The sequence below is a fragment of the Anabrus simplex genome, chromosome 4 (assembly GCF_040414725.1).
Source record: "Anabrus simplex isolate iqAnaSimp1 chromosome 4, ASM4041472v1, whole genome shotgun sequence".
Lineage (NCBI taxonomy): Eukaryota > Metazoa > Arthropoda > Insecta > Orthoptera > Tettigoniidae > Anabrus > Anabrus simplex.
The window spans coordinates 423,823,136-423,843,939 of record NC_090268.1 but is presented as its reverse complement, the minus strand read 5'-3'; the positions used below and the strand labels follow the sequence as shown (position 1 = coordinate 423,843,939).

General features: G+C 41.9%; 1 protein-coding gene across 1 annotated transcript in view; it reads right to left on the bottom strand.

Annotated features, from left to right (window-relative positions):
- The window catches only part of LOC136872060 (cytochrome P450 4C1), a 213,139-nt gene extending 202,716 nt beyond the window's left edge, over window positions 1-10,423 (bottom strand). Inside the window, exon 1 of the mRNA XM_067145917.2 lies at window positions 10,360-10,423. The gene's annotated coding sequence lies outside the window, so the exon portion shown is untranslated. The remainder of the gene's footprint in view (window positions 1-10,359) is intronic.
- Window positions 10,424-20,804: the final 10,381 nt, after the last annotated feature.

The window sequence follows — 20,804 nt, the reverse complement described above, 5'->3', positions numbered from 1 at the left end:
AAAGTTGAGAGCTCCTTGGCCCCTTTCAGTCGCCTCTTACGAAAAGCAGGGGATACGGTGGTTGTTGTTCTACTACCCCAATTCCACAGGGACTTTTACGACAAGCAGGGGATACCGTGGGCCTTATTCTATCCTCGCCCATAGGGGGATATAAATATTTTAGAGGTGGTGGTAGTGATTATTGTTTTAAGAGGAAGTACAACTGGGCAACCATCCTCTTTTAACACTAATTAGGAGCAAAAATGGAAGGGATCCGACAATTCGAAAAATGAAGGTATCGGCCAAAGGAAGACAAGGGCCACGAAGGGCGTGAAAATGAAAAACTCTCTAGGCCTCGAGTTTTCTAATTCTGTACGTTACGTAAGAAGGGAATGCGTCGAAAATAGTACGTACTGCATTCTCCTTCAAAACAAATTTATTCATGGACCGATCAAACAATTCCGGTTTGAAATGTGCTGGACATATTCTGGTGTAAGGAGAAGTTATCCAATTTTCCCTTCTAATGGCCTTAATCCATTCTGTTCGCCTTTCTTCATGAACAGGAAAGCTCAAGAAAAATTGACGATAAACAGCAAGTCTAACCTAAAAATTATTACGAAAAGTGGACGTTGCTTCTGAGACTCCGAAATACTAGCGCAATAACAACGGAGGTGATATAATATACTGTACTAGATATTACAAACCATACTTAGAATCTTATAATACCTGTGAAATGTTATTCCAGGAATATTTTTGGATGCCCGACTCGTGTAACCGTGTGCACAACACGGCATTTTAAGAGCTACAACATCAACTAAATATTAGTATATTTTTTACGTTTTAGCGTGTCGTACAGTGTTTACATCTGAAAATTCCCGGAATTACAATTTGCGTTCACCGTATTCACTTCAATGAGCTGTGACAGATTTGACTACCAAAAAATAGCATGGGTTCTCGCGCCTATTTACGACCACGCCCCCTATGTAGACCACTGTCATTGGGCTTCACTCTCAGAGCTCCAAGGCATCTCCCTGTATTCTTTACTCCGTGGATCTTACCCTGTGCGGAATGCATACGTTTAATCAGCTGACGGGTCATTTGGCTAAAACATGGCGGAGCCAATCAGAATGAAGCACTCACTGTCCACACTTCTATTCTATCCTCTTTGGTCCACACTGTACATATAGAGTCACTGTGTTCCATCCTTGACCCGGTCGAATGACTGGAAACAGGCTGTGAATTTTCATTTTCATGAAGAGGATAAATGTATAACTGGATAACAGCTGTTTACATTAAAGGACCCCAAGATGGAGGTTTTCGTGTGACTTGAGACTCAGTGTTGCCAACTGTAGTGACAAGTCCCTAAATCTGGAGGATTCTGGTTGCCGTTTGACGATATTGTCTTTCTACAAGTTGCTTTACGTCTCGCCGACACAGATACGACTTATGGCGACGATAGGATATGAAAGGGCTAGAAGTGGGAAGGGAACGGCCGTGGCCTTATTAAAGGTACAGCCCCAGCATGTGCCTGATGTGGAAAAGGGAAACCACTTTAGACCACCTTCAGGGCTGCCGACAGTGGGGTTCGAACCCACTATCTCCCGAATGCAAGCTCTCAGCTGCCGCGCCCCCGCGCCCCATCCTCACGGCCGACTCGCTCGGTGACTGTTGAAGACAACATTTTCTTAATAGCGACGAGTGACTTTTCTAGCGATTTAGCTACAATTCGGATGGATTTCAGCTTTACAGTATCTCTTTTTGGATGCCGCACTGTTTCAGCTGTAAGCGTATGTAAACTCTTAGTGTAACTCGCAACAAAACGTATCAAGGATATAAAAGAATTTGTAACATTTTGAAAAGAAAGAAAGTCACTTCAATAAATAACTGTCTACATTCTGTCAAAAGTACCATTTTCGATTTGAAATATTAAGTGGTTAAACTCCTTCGTAAACTGGTTCCAATAATGCTCAGTGGCGCAACCTGTGCGTAATAAAATGGGACAGTCCTTCAAAATAAGTCTGCTTCTGAACAAAAGTTTGTGAATATAAAGACTGGCTGAGATGTAAACCTTATCAAAGAACGAGCTCATTTTTACTCTCCATTACATCTTCCTCACACAAATATTGAAACTGACGGACTGTTTAGTCACCTCAGAAAGGTGAAATATATATATATAAATTAAGAAATAGATTACAATGTGTAAGAGATGAAATAATACTTCACCGTACGTATTAAATTGAAAGTATCGTACTGGGTAAAATCTGTTTCTCCCACGAATCGCCTGAGGTACCGGTATGCAATTTCTCTTTTATGAATTCTTGATTTATTGTGAAGATGTTCCCTCTTTCCGGAAATTTAATTTGTTGAGTTTTTTTAATATACGATACTTGGTATTAGTATTCTACCGTGTAGTCTGGCCGTAGTATTAGTGTGTAGTTATTGATGATGATTATGTACTTGAATAATAGAACAGGGATGGTGTATTAATGTGTTTAATTAACACTCCAACTATCGTGGGGACGAAAGTAAAAAACATGAATAATAATCAGAGAGAATAAAGATAATATTAGAAGCACAGAACATAAATATATAAAAGTCTTCGAAACCCTAACAAAGTTCAAGGAGTTTATAACACATATATGAGTTTATACACATATACTGATACTAGAGGCCGCCACACACTCCCTCCGCAGTGAAAGCGTCCATGTATTTTCGAGGGAAGATGACCCTTCGACCTGATCTGGTGATCCGTGGTGCGGGTGTATTGGATTGAGTGCTGCCTGTCTTCTTCTGAAGGTTGACAGTCTTGGGAATGGAACTCGACGGAATGTCCAGAGTAGTTTCTCCAGATATGTCTTCCTTGTTGTCCGATGATTGGTCTGCCAGAAGGAAGGCAGGTTTCAATCTGTCAATGCTAATAGTTTGGCATCTCCATCTCGAAGTGTTTGTCACTGCGAGACAGGACTGGATATGGCCCGTCATATGGTGATTTAAGAGGTGTTCTGACCGCATCGTGTCGAACGAAAACGAACTTGCTCGTCATCAGCCGTAGGTGAATGAAGATCTTTTTCCGGTCGTGATGTTCTGTTGGGACTGGTCTTAGGTTCCTCAACTGTTCCTTCAATTTGAAAACGAAGGTTGGGATGTCAGTTACTAGTTTCTGTTCGTTGAGAAATACTCCTGGTAGCCTAATTGTTGAGCCGTAAGTCATTTCCACTGGCGAGGTGTTGACTTGCGGAATTATGTAGGAACGAAGTCCTAACAAGACCAAGGGAAGCTTCGAAACCCAATCATCAGACATCTGTGCCTTCAAAGCAGATTTTAATTGACGGTGCCATCGTTCAATTTTTCCATTTGCTGCCGGATGATATGCTGTCGTTTTAATGTGGACGATGCCCAGTGTGCTTGTAAGGCATTTGAAAAGTTGACAATTAAACACAAATTTTGTGAACATAGCAGAGTGTTTACTACGTAGGTGTAGACATTGAACTTTGCATGCTGAAGCAGCATACTACGTGACCGTGACGTCACGACCACGTGCTCTTGTTTGGTAAACATAGCCACGTGCTTTTTTTGACAGCTGTCTTCTTGACGAACCTTAACCTCACTTTGAAGGACAATAGAGCGTCGCTAACCTCACTGCTGCCATCTTTACGGCGGTAAACCTCAAGGCTGCCACCTTATGCATGTTATAGCGCGGAATTTAAAATCCAACAGCAGAACGTCGCTAACCTCACTCTTGCCATCTTGATGGGCTTAAACCTTACTGTTGCTACCTTGGTTATAGGCTTTTGTGTTAGTTTACTGTTAATCGCTAAGCTGTTCGCATCAACGAAGTAGAGAGTAACAAATGTCGAGTAGATTTAAAGAAGAATCTGTTAGCAGAAGATAAAAGTCCGTCATGGAAAAACCTATGTCTAGGTATATTTGCGAAGAGTGTGGAAAAGCATTTTCCCGAAGCTATCATGTAGGACAATTTTTCAATGCAAACATTGTAGAAGAGAGTTCAAGAACGCATACAACGCTCAACGTCATGAAGCCGCGTGTAATGTAGCTTCATCGGGAACAAAATACAAAGAGCTCAACCATATTCCAGCGAACACTGATTTATGTTTAAAAAGTACACCTCTGCGAGAGATTTTTAATTCTCCCTTGTTGTCTAGGCCTGCTGCAAGTTCTGTTACTAAGCACAAACTTCAAGATAAAGAGAGGCAAGATCATGATTATGATAATAAGGATAATGATGTTGATCAAAACAGTAGTAAAGGGAAAGTAGAAGAAGAAGAAAATCTTAATGTTTCATTGCAATTACAGCTTGATGATTTTACTTCATTTCCTAAGCCTACTACACGTTCTGTCGAAGTGCAAACATCTCAAGAAGAGATGCAAGGTAAAGAAGAAGGAAATTTCAACGCTTCATCGCTATCGAAACAAGTTAAGTTTGTACCTAGAAACGCTACTGCTGAAGCACGTATTACATCAAAACAAGTCCCTGCACATCAACTGTCTGCATATAGACTCAAAGTTCACAACAAGCCTCTGTTACCCTATGTAGATATAAGCTACTGTAAAGACCCCAACGTACTCGTAAAACGTTTACAACTGCTAAGAGCCTATCATGATGCTGGTTACACACAGTACAAAGAAGATATTTTTGAAATAGAGTATGAATTACGTCGTGTAGGTATTATTAAGTAAGCGCTTACCCTCACCTAAGTCATCCATCTGTAGTATATAGTCGATCGAGTAGCTATATTCGTATAGATTATTTCACAACATTCTCCCTTCCTTAGGGTGTTAACTCCGCCTCTAGTTGTAGAGCCGGTCTCAAGCCCGGATAAAGAGAGGAGAGGCACCCTAGCCCTTTAGCCCATTAGCCCTTTAGCCCATTAGCCCTTTAGCCCTTTAGCCCATTAGCCCTTTAGCCTATTAGCCCTACAAGGAATGTGCGGTAATCTAATCTTCTTAGAACATAGGTATCCCCTGACATGTTCTAAACACATGTTGTATCGAGTACAGTGTTCGGTTCTACTTATTTAGTGTTCTAAACACTTCAATCAATGTTCCGATCACATGATAAAGTTAACGGCATAGAGTGCAGTGTTCGATTCTAGTCTTGTTATGTTTCTTTAGTGATTTGCAAGTCTAAACATGCATAATGACGTCATCACTGCAGCACGTGCTTACTCTAGCTATCCCGATGCAGGTTTAAACTTGTTCGATAGAGCTATGTCTTGACATAAGAGGAGGCCTTAACAGCTTATGTATAGCCGCTATTGTTTAAAGATAGCTGCTGTTAAGAAAAAGCACGTAGAATTTTTCAAATTACCCGCCACCACATTTCAAAGGTATGAGGTTTAGTGCTGTAAAGATACCTGCACGATGCAAACCTAGCTTTCTTCATCAGAGCAGCCACCATCTTGTGTGAGCACCTCTAGACCGTATCATAAGGAGCTGTGTATAATCACCGTCTTGTCGCTGCTACCTTGCGCAAGCACCCCTAGGGAGTCTCATAAGAGCAGCAGCCATCTTGTGCAAGTGCTCTTAAGCTGCCTCATAAGAAGCTATGTATAACCCCCATCTTGTAGAATTAGATAGCTGCCAATGCCAAAGGGCCGAAGTAGGGATCGAACCGTTGATCTCATCATTAGACTATGTTTTTTTTTCTTGTTCCTGATACTGCAAACCTAGGTATCAGGTTTTGCTCTACGATGCACCGTTTTCGAGATATTTAACATTTTGCATTTAAGCCCCAAATTTAATTAATCGAACCTGCACGGCACGTTATACTCTCTACCATAGCTAAACCTGATCATGTTACGAAGACTTGCTTCAATACAAGCTAAAACAGAGCGAATGCCAAAGGGCCTAAGTAGGAACCGAACCGTTGATCTCATCATTAGACTATGTTTTTCTTGTTCCTCGTACTGCGAACCGAGGTACTGGGCAGAAATTTTTTTGTCCGTTTTGCTCTACGATGCACCGCTTTCGATATATTTAACATTTTGCATTTAAGCCCCAAATTTAATGAATCGAACTAGCATGACGCGTTAGCCTCTAAGCTAGCTTTCTTCATAAGAGCAGCAGCCATCTTGCGCAAGCACCCTTAAGGAGTCTCATAAGGAGACGTGTATAGCCGCCATCTTGTGTCCGCCATCTTGCGCAAGCATCCTTAGGGCGTCTCTAGCCATCTTGTGCAAGGACCCTTAAGCCGCCTCATAAGAGCAACCGCCATCTTGCGCAAGCATCCCTAGGGCATCTCATAAGGAGCCATGTATAACCGCCATCTTGCGCAAGCATCCAAGGGCGTCTCATAAGAACCTATGTATAGCGGCCATCTTGCATAAGCACCTTTAAGGAGTCATGTATAGCCACCATCTTGTGCAATTAGCGTCGAGAGATGGCTGCTGTAGAATTTTTCTTTTTTAAATTATCCGCCACCATATTTCTAAGGTATGTACCTAAAGAGTGTTGCACTGAGCTCTATAGATTAAAGATGGCGAATGACAGCTGACAAAAAAGCGCGTGAGTTTGTTTACTAAACAGGAGCACGTGGAATTTTTCAATTTGCCGCCATCACATTTCAAAGGTATCTAGCTAAAGATGGCAGCACGGTGCACTCTTGATTAAAGATGGCGGATGACAGCTAACAGAACTTTTCAAATTGCCCGCTACTACATGTCATAAAGAGGGCAGCACGGTGTTCTGTGGATTAAAGATGGCGGATGACTGCTGACGAAATTGTCCGCATGATAGCAGCACAGTGCCCTATTGATTAAAGATGGCGGATGACAGCTGTCAAAAAAGCACGTGGCTTTGTTTCCAAACAAGAGCACATAGAATTTTTCAAATTGCCGCCACCACATTTCAAAGGTATCTAGCTAAAGAGTGCAGCACTGTGCTCTATAGATTAAAGATGGCGGATGACAGCTGTCAAAAAAGCACGAGGATTTGTTTATCTCACGCTAGTGAGGTTAAGTTGGTAGCACTAAGGTTTAGGCCCGCCAAGATGGCAGCACTGCCGATGACAGGTGACGAATTTTACATCTACTACGATAAAGAGGGCAGCACAGTGCTCTGTGGTTTAAAGATGGCGGATGACAGCTGTCAAAAAAGCACGTGGCTGTCAAAAAGCACGTGGCTTTGTTTGCCACGCGCTAGTTAGGTTAAGTTGGTAGCACTAAGGTTTAGGCCCGCCAAGATGGCAGCACTGCCGATGACAGGTGACGAATTTACATCTACTACGATAAAGAGGGCAGCACAGTGCTCTGTGGTTTAAAGATGGCGGATGACAGCTGTCAAAAAAACACGTGGCTTTGTTTACCACGCGCTAGTTAGGTTAAGTTGGTACTACTGAGGTTTAGGCCCGTCAAGATGGCAGTACTGAGGTTAGCGATGCGTTGTTGTCTGTCAAAAAGCACGTGGCTGTCAAAAAACACGTGGCTTTGTTTACCTCGCGCTGGTTAGGTTAAGTTGGCACTACTGAGGTTTAGGCCCGTCAAGATGGCAGTACTGAGGTTAGCGATGCGTTGTTGTCGATGACAGCTGTCAAAAAGCACGTGGCTTTGTTTACAAATTCAAATTTCCCGCGGGTGGTGGAGGAAACCTCTGGGAGGCCTCTGGCTGTGGTGGTGGTGGAGGAGGCATCTGGGAGGCCTCTGGCTGTGGTGGTGGTGGAGGTGGCCTCTGGGAGCCCGGTTTCGGTGGCGGCCGCAGAACCATCCAATTATACTACTTAGATCCATGTTAATTTGCTCGAATGCTGTCGAAACGTCTGTTGGTTTTGCATGGATGTACAATTGTACGTCGTCAGCATAGATGTGATGTTTACAATGTGTGAGCTGTTTAGCTAGGTCATTGATATAGACAGAAAATAGCAAAGGAGCAAGGGTTGACCCTTGTGGGACACCTCTTTTCACATATTGCCACGAAGAAAATGTACCTTGAATAGAAGCTTTTGAAATGTGGTGTTACGGAAGAATGCTGAAGGTGAGATGGATAGATCGAATCACGAATGAAGAGATAGTGAATCGAATTGATGAGAGGAGATCGATTTGGCTAAATTTGACAAGAAGAAGAGATAGAATGATAGGACACATCTTAAGACACCCAGGACTTGTGCAGTTGGTTTTTGAAGGAAGTGTAGGTGGTAAGAACAGTAGGGGTAGACCAATGTTTGAATATGACAAGCAGATTAGAGTAGATGTAGGATGCAGTAGCTACGTAAAATGAAAAGGTTAGCACAGGATAGGGTGGCATGGGCAGCTGCATCAAGCCAGTCTATGGACTGATGACTCAAACAACAACATATTTAGAATATAGGCCTAGTGCTCAGTTCAGAGCCAACATTAAAAAATCAATGCTGTCCACGAAAGATTCGATATCATTCAAGAATTATTCGATAGATCTTCGATAGGTGAATTGACTCGCCGACACGACGTAATGTTGCTATCTGGCAAGTATCTAACATGCACTGAGAAAGGTTTCTGATAGAAACGGGGATATGACAAAATTATACGTCGCACTATAAGACCTATCTGTGTCGGTGCGACGTAAAACAAATTGTAACCGCAAAACAATACCCAACTGGTTTAAATAAACTGAAAAAGACCTAGTAGAATATTACAAATTATAGAAAAATTCACTATTCGATCGAACAACTAAAGTAATAACTGAAGACGAAAATATAAGGTTCCAAGACAAATCTACATTAAAAGCCAAACCTATTATCTTGGAAGACGAGTGGAAGCTAGTGGCTTTACGTCGCACCAACACAGACAGGTCTCACGGCGACGATGGGATAGGAAAGGCCTAGAAGTTGGAAGGAAGCGGCCATGTCCTTAATTAAGGTACAGCCTGGTGTGAAAATGGAAAACCACGGAAAACCATCTTTAGGGCTTCGGACAGTGGGGTTCGAACCCACTAGCTCCCGGATGCAAGCTCTCAGCCGAGCGCCCCTAACCGCACGGCTCGACAGGAAGTAAAGATCAGAAAGAATAAAGAAATATTCGGCACTAAGAATAGAACAACACACAGATAAATGATTGATTCAACGTACCCCAAAGAGGGTGAAACGAATAATAATAATAATAATAATAATAATAATAATAATAATAATAATAATAATAATAATAATAATAATAATAAGGCTAATTTAGGAATGAACTCGATGGATGAAGCTGTACGCATAAACCGGCTTCGGTGGTGGGGTCATGTGAGGCGAATGGAGGAGGATAGGTTACCTAGGAGAATAATGGACTCTGCTATGAAGGGTAAGAGAAGTAGAGGTAGACCAAGACGACGATGGTTAGACTCGGTTTCTAACGATTTAAAGATAAGAGGTATAGAACTAAATGAGGCCACAACACTAGTTGCAAATCGAGGATTGTGGCGACGTTTAGTAAATTTACAGAGGCTTGCAGACTGAACGCTGAAAGGCACAACAGTTTATAATGATATTGTATGTATGTATGTAATGGCGTGTGGCCTTCGAAGAGGCCTGGCGCAGGTCTTTCCGGTTGACGCCGTATAGGCGACCTGCGCGTCTGTGAGGACCAATGAAGGTTTAAGTCTCCGACCCAGTCGGAAATAAAACCCGAGACTATTTGGACCAAAGGCCAGCACGCTAACCATTTTGTCGTGGAGCCGGAAATAATAATAATAATAATAATAATAATAATAATAATAATAATAATAATAATAATAATAATAATAATAATTTTATTATCAATGGAAACCGACAAACCAAAGTTTGCTGGCTAGTGGATACACGAAATGACCTCGCAGAAGTCGACGTTAATCCAATGGCAACTACAAGGAATACATGCAGACAAAAAGATCAACACCCATAAATTTTCACCCAAGAATCCATCTGAGATAAGCTTGAAACTCAAAAACTCATGGACACAAGAAAGACGGCAGGCCCATAGTGAAAGGATGAGTAAGTTTTGGGAACGTAAGTAGAACAAGAAGATGAAGAATACCTGTGCTATTTAATGGTTCCACGTGCTCCTTAGGGGGCTAAACGAATGTATATAATAATAATAATAATAATAATAATAATAATAATAATAATAATAATAATAATAATAATAATAATAATAATTTCATGTTGTTACGAGCTGGGTGTGGTAACTACGATATTGTAAAGTTTCATTTTCCACATTATTTTGAAAAAGAAAACAGTTTAAGTTGCACAAATTACGAAATAACATCATAATAATGTGTTCTAAGTAGACTACACATTTACACCTGAAATTAGACTTCAACTCCATGACTACCGACTAAGAATTCTTAGGGCTTCTTCGGAAATTGAGCACTTCTGGCTTTGTGAAAATAGAATAAAGAAAACAATGCTGAAGTCACGCCCCTTCGCCTTACCTTGAAACTTGCAAGCTCTCCAGCAGGTACCGTGTGTGGCCACTGCAATGAAGCGAACCGCACTGCCTCCTCTGAGGATCTGTTCACAACGTTATATCCACACGCAAGTCCCACGAGTTCGAAGGTCATTCCCGCCTCAACATGGCTCGTAACGATGACACAGCAAGTTCTCAAATATTTCTCTTAATATTTTCAAGAATCGTAGAGTTTAGCAAACTAAAAATTAGGCACAATCACCATTATCAAGCACCAAGAGAGGCGGAATTTGAACTTCGGTCCAGCGGTCTCATTGCAAAGTTTAATCTTAACAGTACAGGCAATCTTCTTCTTATTTTTTTCTGCCGCTTTGTCCCACTCGTGTGGGATCGCGGGTGAGAACTGTGTCACACAAGTGTATTTGGCGTTGTTCTACGATCGGATGAACTTCCTGACGCCAACCCTATGGAGGGATGAAATCATTATTGCGTGTTTCTGTGGTGGTTGGTAGTGTTTTGTCTGAATATGAAGAGGGAAGTGTTGGGATAAACACAAACACCCAGTCCTCGAACCAGAAAAATTAATGAGATGCGATTAAAATACTCGACCCGGCGGGGAATCGAACCCGGGACCTTCTGAGCTGAAGGCCTCAACGTTGACTATCCAGCGAATGAGTCGGACAGTATAGCCTACATACAGGTAATGTTGGCCTCATTTAATTAATGGCGATTATTGTTTTGATGATGCTTGTTGTTTAAAGAGGCCTAACATGTAGGTCATCGGCCCGATTATTGTTTTAAGAGGAAGTACAACTGGGCAACTATTCTCTATTTACACTAATCAGAGGGGGTAAAAAGGAAGAGGTCCGATATTCTAGAAATGATGGTATTGGAAAAAGAAAAGCAAAGTCACGAAGGGCGTGATTTTTTTTACAAGTTGTTTTACGTCGCTTCGACACAGATACTGTGGGTCTTATGGCGACGATGGGATAGGAAAGGGCTAAGGCCGAGCGCACACTGGGATGCAAGGCGAAGCAGCGCAGCGCAGAGCTGATTTTTGTAATTCACACAAATCATTGCACCATCGCAAGTTGACAGACAGTGCAGGACAGAGCAGAGCAAGCCGGTTCTGCACCCGCTTCCGCCTACCACACGCAGTCTTCGAAACACAGTCACGTAGTTGGTTGAGAAATGGAGGAGAAAATTACCACAGCCGTTCGGTCTCACCATGTTTGTACTATGTGAACCATGTGAACTACAATGCCTTTTTAATTTTAATTTCCGTTACGTTTGTATGTATGCACGCATGTACTCACTAGCGGCGATTGGGAATTAGAAGTGGGGAGGATGTACAGACGACAAAAAATTCCCGAATTTGAAACTCCAGAATGGTAAGTTTTTGATGCTCTTTGAGCGAAATTTAACAGAGAGGTAAAGGTTGACAGTTTATCAACTTAACTGCGGTATAATAGTTCTTTGAGATTTTGATTCAAATACTATTTAATAAAACTTTCACCAAAGAAACAATATTACACATGTGTTACAATTAAATAGAAGTATGGCGTGATTATACAATTAAAAATCATGTAGTATTTGACTACCCATTAAAAAACTAACAGGCACTAAAGAGACTACCAGACTGACGAATACGCGGGGCAAGGGGTGGATCATACTTCAGTGTCCACAAACTTGACACACACACACACACACACACACACACACACACACACACACACACACACACACACACACACACACACAAAAAAAACACCCAACCTCTGCTACATTACCTCACAGTTTTTGAGAAGTCTCCACTACTTGCTGTGGCGCTATACAAATCGGTTCGTCGCGATGAATGACATTTTGTGCGTGTATCCGCCAATAATTGTGTTAATAATTAAATAAAAGAAAGGAAATAATTCGCTGAGAAGACAACAGGGCTTGCTCAAATTGGTTTTTTTTTTAAATAATTCCTATAATTCCTAGTTTCAGCCGGCTGAGATGGAATTCAAATGTAATGTTTTCTCCACAAAGTGCGGGGTGACTGACCCCCCCCCCCCCACTGCCCCCTTAATCACCACTACTGTATGTACGGGCATCGCAAGAAAATGGCTGAACAGAATTGAATGAAAATCGGTATGTAAATTCGGGGAACAAGGGTAAAATGGTAGTTTAGGGAAAGGCCTAAAATCTAATTCTCAAATACCTGTGTAACAATCCGTGGCCCATGTTCTCACAACATTGGGTATTTCACATCAAGAACTAATGTTGATTATGGAGAGCATCATCGCCGACTCCGTGGCTGTCATCCACCATCACATTTAGGGTAAACCTACCTAACTTCGTGATATTAAGGATTGTAAGTAATATATCAGGACAAATACTCGATCTCGGAATTTTATATTTTACATACTGAGTACCTACACATTATTCTACAAACACATGATAAAGAACGTTCAAAAAATGCAAAACGTTTAGAATTATAACATGTAACAAGCGAAGTGGGCATGCTACCTAATTTCGTGATAGCATACCTAATTCCGTGACACAGTATACCTAACTTCGTGATAATGTTTCTGAACATTGTTACAGTTCACTTCACGCACTTTTCACTCATTTTCAGTATCGGTATCGTTGTCACTGACATATTCACAAATACTACACATTACTGCAGCTGTCGTTACAGGTGGCGCAGATGTCATCATTTTTCTGGTTTTACTTCTGTTTTTCCGTAGATACCGGTTTCACTGGAGTGATATGTGTAGTGGATTTTCCGGCTTGATCAGAAACAGGTGTAGTTCGATGTGTGTTGGCAGCTCTGGCCTGATCAGGAACGTGTGGCTGGTATGCGGTGGAATAGTCACAAGGATAATTTCATTCTTGGATGCAATTTCCACTACTTCTGGTGTCATGTGACAGACATGGGAATTCATTATCTGTATCACAGGTCTTTCTGCACCAAGGCCTCGAACAAATTCCTTGAACCACTTTAAGAAAAGTTCACTGTTAATCCATTCTCTCTGTGACAGGGCTACTGAGGCGTTAGGAAGGCACCATTCGTCAATGAATCTGACATTCTCACTCCTTTAAAAATGATTAGAAGTGGACCGAATTCACCTGCAGCATTTCCAGCTTGCCTTGTATATAGACTATTTTTCCTCAAAAACCTTCTGAAGCGTTCCCCGAAGGTCAACTGATGAATAGGCTTGTCTTCTTTGGTCAAAAGACCCGTTTTTTTGAGTTTGTTGCTGTTTTCTTTCTTCATACATTTGCTTAACGCTGGAGCCATTATGTCTGAAATGGACACAAAACGTAAGAGTCGTAGTCATTTTTCCTAAGCAATTATTTACTTAATAACGCACTTAAATCCAACTCTGACTACTGATATTATAAGTGAGTTCCTTAGAGAATATAAGTCTGAATAATTACTTGACCAACTTACCTTAATAACGTTTTACTACAGGAACAGACTAACAAGTAGCGTGTTTCCATCTACACAACATACAATCAACTGCCTGTCCTTCACCCAGCGACAATTCCCGCTCAAAATATTTTCTCCGTGTAAAGGCACTCCTGCTATGTATTAAGGACTGGTGGAACTCAGTGTAAAACGCCTACCTTACTTCAGGATCAATACTATGTCGCGTATCACGATATAAAGTATGTCACGAAATAAGGTAGGTTTACCCTATATGAAGAAATAAGTACGGAAAATAATTTATCATATCTTGTCAAATATAAATGAATACGCGTCCCTCTCTCTGATCCTATGTTCAAAAAATTGTCATTATCTGTAAACTTGTATAGTAATAATAATAATAATAATAATAATAATAATAATAATAATAATAATAATAATGAATACAACGTAACAAAAGTTAAATAGAATACAATTTCCGGTCATTTATGTTTTATAGTACCGGCTATGGTAACAGAGTAAATGAAGTTATTGGGACGTAAAACAAATAATATAATAATACTCGTATGATAACAGAGATAACTATTAATAAATTCACCAAGCAAGTTGGCCGTACGGTTAGCTTCGCCTTGCTATGACCTTGCATTCGGGAGATAGTGGGTTCGAACCCCACTGTCGGCAACCCTGAAGATGGTTTTCCGTGGTTCCCCACTTTCACACCAGGCAAACGCTGGGGCTGTACCTTAATTAAAGCCACGGTCGCTTCCTTCCCACTTCTAGTCCTTTCCTATAACTTCGTCGCCATAAGACCTATCCGTGTCGGTGCGACGTAAAACAAATTTTTAAAATAATAATGAATTTAGACTTTTGTTGCTTAGGCCATATGATCATCGCTAATATGGAAATATTATTCGTTCTTGTAAACTGGCGATGGTGGTGGTTTTCATCGGGATTGTCTTAAGGTCATCGGCACAAGGAAAATTGTGAAGATGGCTATCAAAGTGAGAAAACAATCACGATTGCTTGATGAATAAGAAAAGGAGCCTCCTTTACACTGGATGCTTCAATATCATAGAGTCTGAAGAAAACGTTCTTTCTTTTCTTTTCTTGCTGAAACCGACGAGACCCTGAGTGGCAATATGTGCTCACACGCACTTCGCAGTTACGTAAGCTCCGCGCTGTCCTGCTCTGTGGCCAACTGCTTCTCGATGTGTGCCTGGCCTAACAGTGTGAAAATGGGAAACCACGGAAAACCTAACAGTGTGAAAATGGGAAACCACGGAAAACCATCTTCAGGGCTGTTGACAGTAGGTTTCGAACCCACTACCTCCCGAATACTGGATGGTGTGAAAATTAAAGTCTCCCTAGGCCTTGAAAACCTAATACCGTCGGGGTAGGAAAAGAACGAGCGTTGACCAAGAGAGGTCGGATAGGAAAGATGGAAGCGAGGGGCCTGTCATAAGTAAGTGGGACCAATGCCAGCCAGACTCAATTAGGAGCCACCACACGCGAGCTCTGATTTCCACACATGAGGATGATCCTCACGTGTTCTTCGGTCGTCACCATTATTCAATCGATGATACCTGGAAGGACAATAAGACAAAACAGGCCATAGGAAGTGAATCGTACATAACACACGTGCCCCTGACAACGTCTATTTACTTCCACCTGTTACTCCTTAGCTTCCACATAATACCACCCGCCACAACCTTTATGTTGGATATTATGTAACACAGGTCATTCATTGTACTTCTTCACGAAGTTCTTGGTTGCGGTTGCACATGTCCTTCCACTCGTCGACTGCAGAGCCACAAGCGGCATCCGTATTGTGATTTCAGTACAGTGAAGTGTTTCTCGTTATTCTTTATCTACTTGCCGTACACATAACAATGTTTACTTTACGTATTGCTATTTTTAGAGCAGATCACAGTTCACCATTTCTTTCTCATTATTATTGTACCGGGCGGTACACCTCCACTCCGCTAATTTAAAATGTGCGCCTGTTGAAACTCCTCTGTTGGAGGAAGTCTGAACTTTATCTACGCTACTAATTCTCTACTTTCTCTGAAGATGTCACCACATGGAAAACTTTGAGTTTTTGAACTGTGTAAGAAGTGTGAACTTTCTCTTCTAGAGGACACTACTGAAGATCACCAATAGTGCAACCTAGTGCGGAGTCAAAGAACTATTTTGTTGGAGAAATTTTTATTTCAAATGTTTGTTCTTTGCTAAATTTCTTTCTGTTATTGTTTAAGTTGGCTGTATACCCCTCTTTTTCCCCTTGTTTTAGATTTATCCAATCCCGAATTTCTTTGAGTTATTTCCGACCAATCCGATGTATCTTCCCCCAACTTGGATATGTTTCTGTACCCTAGCCAATAAAGAATTTGCGGGAGGGTGTTTTCATTCCCCTAACGCCTAGAAACTTCCGCGAGAGTATTTAAACTGCTGATTTTAGGGCCTCCGGGCCATTTCTGTTCCATCTTTCAGTGTATTAAGTACATAGCAGGGGGCGGGAAGCGCCTCTTTCCTCGGCAGCGGTCAACAACAAGGTAATGGCCGATTAATAACTTCTTTCTTTGCTAGCTCAGCAGTTTAACTCTCGGGGCGGGTTCTAAGCTTTCCACCATGTAACCGTTTCCTAAATGTAACTACTCTTTTCATATATTCTCTTTTAAAGCTACATACTGGGATAGAGAGTGCTAACCCTCTCGAGCTCCCACTCATATTGTTTTGAGGTGAACTTATTTTTCTCAACCTATTCTTCGATAACGTAAAACAAATTGTTCTCTTCTTAAGTCACCTCTTTAGTATGGGATTAGCCCTTGTATTAACGGCCTAGTGCCAAGTAGGTCTTAATCAAAGTGTATTAGGAGTGCAAGTTCGCCTCCTCTCAAATTGTTATTTTAGAGGTCATGTAATTGCCCCTTTTCATTTAATAGACCTCAGTAGGTTGGGTATTTTACCCCTGTGTCTATGTCCAGTGAGGACAACTTGAAGGTGGAGTTTGGTGTGGCCTGGGAGAGGCTTAAATTTGAGAGCGAGTGGCTCTTTTGAAAATTGAGTGTTGTATGCCTCGAGGAGGCTTTTCAGTGTAATTTGGAGCAAGGGCTCCTAGGCATGAATGGGGTTTTCTGCCCTCTGTTGAAACTTGTGTTTGGGGTAAAACTGAGCTGATTGCCCAAGCAGTGTAAAGTCAGGGCGCGAAGCCCAAATCCTGTAAATATTGTAACTCCCCTTTTGATTTGCTACTTTGTACCTGCCATGCTTGTTATTTCTTTGTTTTTGAAAAGAAAATATAACCTTGTTAAATTTTACATTAACTTTGATTCCGCAGTTTGAGACCCGTTCACGCCCGCACCTTCTTTCACCTCTACCTACCACTAAAACACGGTAACAAGTGGTAGCAGAGCGTGGTTGAATGGGTCTCAATTTAGCCCCTTTTGACGGCTAAACATTGTTTTGTTCCGAACTCTAACAATTTTCTCAGTTGCTGGAATTTTTTGACCTTTTCAAAATTGTTCTGTCATCATGCCCGGCCCTCGCGATGTTCTCCATCTTAACTATTTGCGCAAGGAGGAGTTGATCTACGAATTGACTATTAGAAATGTGCAATCTGGAGGCACGGTTGCAGTAGATACAAATAAGCTTAGAGAGTCCCTTGATCTGCCCATTTCCATCCCCACATTGGGAGAGAAAGATATTGACGACTCTCTTTCCACGATCGTCGAGAATATTACTGGGCTAGCTTCTGTAGTTAGTTTTTTTGATGAAAATGATCCCTCTCCTAATCAAATTAAGCGTGTGCAAGCTAGGCTATATCATTTTTCGAATAGGGTTAACGATCTGTTGTCTCTAAAACTGAATGACGTTCAGAGGAAGGAAGCTAGTACGCTCCTGGAAAATATTTCCGAATTATCTAGTAAGGTCACTCAATTGTTAACTGGGGAAGTTCCTCCCAAATCTGATCAACCCACCATAGTGAATGTAGGTAGCGAGGAAGAGCCTCATAAGGGAGAAGTCAATAGGATAACCGTTGCTGCTCAAACTATCTCTGCCCCATTGGACAACGAATCTGAACGCCGTGCATCGTTGAGTAACATCCGTTCGGAATTAACTTCCTTGCCATTGAAACCTTTGCCCACTATGTCACCCGGGTTTAGCAGCTTGCCTCATCCATTGGCAATGTTGCTAAGAGGAATCTCTAAGTTTTCTGTTAATACCACCAGTGGTGTAATTGCATTTTTAAGATTTCTAGTTGAAATTCAGGATCATGCACTTGTGTTTTCTCTTTCTCCATGTCAAATTTTGCAAATTATCTATCCGTATGCTATTGGTATTCTCTCAGATAAAATCGTAAGAGCCATTGCCGAGCAATCATCTATTGAGGATTTTCATGCCCATTTGCTAGCTAACTTCATCCCGGCTAGGGCCAGGTCTTCACTTATTCAGAAGTACTATTACCGTGTACAACGCGTGGATGAAAACTTGGCTGATTTCATACAGGACATTAAGTTTTATACTAGGGTGTTTGCTCTGCACTTCCCTGAGGACCAGATTGTACAAGCCATTGTAGAAGGCATTTCACCATCTTATAGGTCATATTTGTGTTTCGCGGCATGCCCGCAGACTTTCTCTGAACTTGAAGCGTTGGCCGTCTCAGCGGAAGGAGTTAGGTACGCCGATTCTTTGCGTGTGGCAAAAGAACCCCCTCCTTCGTTTAGTAATACTCGGCCTCCACCTCGCCGACCAGTCACACCCCGTAAATGTTATGCTTGCGGGTCGTCTGACCATCTTCGCAATAAATGTCCATTGGTCAAAACTAGTAGGGCAAATAATGGAGCTGGTTCAGCACAAGGCTGCTTTAAATGTGGGGCTTTCTCACATATTGCCAAGAATTGTCCCAATTCGAATAGCACCCCCTCCTGCTCAACTTCTGGTGCAAATTCCACCTATGCCAATAATAAAAAGTGACTAGTGGCTTCGGCTGAGTCGACTAATCCATCTTCCCGAGACTCAGCCCCTGGTAAACAGGTTGTAAATTCAGGGAACGAGCAATTTTCAAATTTATCTTTTGAAGGTCCCAAAGAGTGCCTTAGGATTGCGGCGGATTCCCCCGCACCGGTCCCCTTTCTCAAAATTGAGTTAAATAACGAGCCTATAACAGCTCTCTTAGATTCAGGTAGTGTTTGTTCTATTATTTCGGCTGATTGGTATTCAAAATTGAAATCTGTTTGTAAGCTTCCTAACTATTGTTTGTCGGCGATCCAATACGTTTCGGCTAATTCCTCTCCATTAGAAATTCTCGGTTCCTTATATGTCAAAATTCGTATATTTAAATTCACATGGAAAGTTAAATTGTTTGTGGCCAAGCACTTGTCTTGCCCCATTATATTGGGAGCGGACTTTATTTCTCACACTGGTCTTGTGCTCGATCTTCAGAGTAGGTCTTGCACTTTCAAATTTGCCTCTAATTGTAATATCTCTCTATTAAAGTGTATTTCTGCATCATGTTCTTCTATTTCGCCTACCCAGGATGAGATGTTGTTAGACCTTAGACATCTACCTGAGGAGCAGGCTGATAGTATTCGCAAATTGTGTCAGTCGTTTCCCGAGGTGTTCTCTGATACTCTTGGTGTTACTGACCTGATAGAATACAAAATTGAGGTCACGGATTCGATTCCTGTCCGTTTTCCACCGTATAGGCTATCTCCACCTAAAATGAAGGCTCTAAAAGAAATCATCGATCAGATGTTGAAGGACGGTACTATCAGGCCCTCTAAGTCGGCGTATTCTTCGCCTATTTTTCTAGTTCCGAAACCCCAAGGAGGCTTCAGGCCTGTAATTGATTATAGGGCTCTCAATCGGAAGGTGGTGTTGCAATCTGTGCCCCTTCCTGACCTTCATTCTTGTTTTTCATGGTTTCGTAAAGCCAAGTTCTTTACTATCTTGGACTTGAATCAGGCCTATAATCAAATTCCCCTTGCCGAAGAGTCTAAACATCTTACAGCGTTTGCCACGGACTGGAATTTATACGAATACAACCGCGTGCCTTTCGGGCTCCCCACGGGAGCAGCTGTACTCACTAGGCTGCTAGATAGGGTCTTCTCCGACATCAAATTTGAGTACTTATATCACTACTTGGATGATGTCGTCGTATTTTCAGAGACTTTTGAAGAGCATCTAGATCATTTGCGAGAAGTTCTCGATCGCCTTCGTAAAGCTGGGTTAACTGTTAAGTTGTCCAAGGTTGCCTTTGCTAAGCCCTCTATGTCTTTCCTAGGGCATATTGTGTCACCTGATGGTGTAGCCGTCGATCATTCTAGAACACAGGCCATCCGTGATTTTAAACCTCCCAAGGACATTAAAGGTATCGCCAGGTTCATTGGTATGGTGAATTTCTTCAGGAAGTTTATTCCTAACTTCGCTAATAGAGCGGCGCACTTAAACCTTCTTCGTAGGAAAGGCATCAAATTCGAGTGGGGACCTTCTCAACAAGCCGCTTTTGAAGACCTTAAATTAGCTCTTTGTAATGCCCCTGTACTTGCTATGCCTGATTTCTCGAAGAAATTCATTGTCCAAACCGACGCATCGTCGTCAGCAGTAGCTGCAGTCCTTCAAGAGACTGAACTAGGGAGGCGACCCATCGCCTATGCGTCTAGGACATTGTCGGCTCAAGAAGCCAAGTATTACATCTATGAGCTCGAAGGTTTGGCAGCCTTATTCGCCTTAGAGAAGTTCCGTCTCTATCTAGAACATGTCTAATTCGACCTGGAGACAGATAATCAAGCCCTAAGCTGGGTCTTAGGTAGGCCGCGTCGTACTGGTCGTATAGCCCGCTGGGCCATTCGTATTTCTGCCTTCCAGTTTGATGTTAGACATATCAGAGGTACCGAAAATGTTGTTGCTGATGGACTCAGCCGTATGTTTTCTAACGACGTCGAGACCCATGAAGCGGTCGACAGTTCATCACCTTCCGAGTCCATACTATCTGAGGTTAACGCCATCCTAACAGATGCTCCCATGCTCTTTAGGGATATCGAGAAATACCA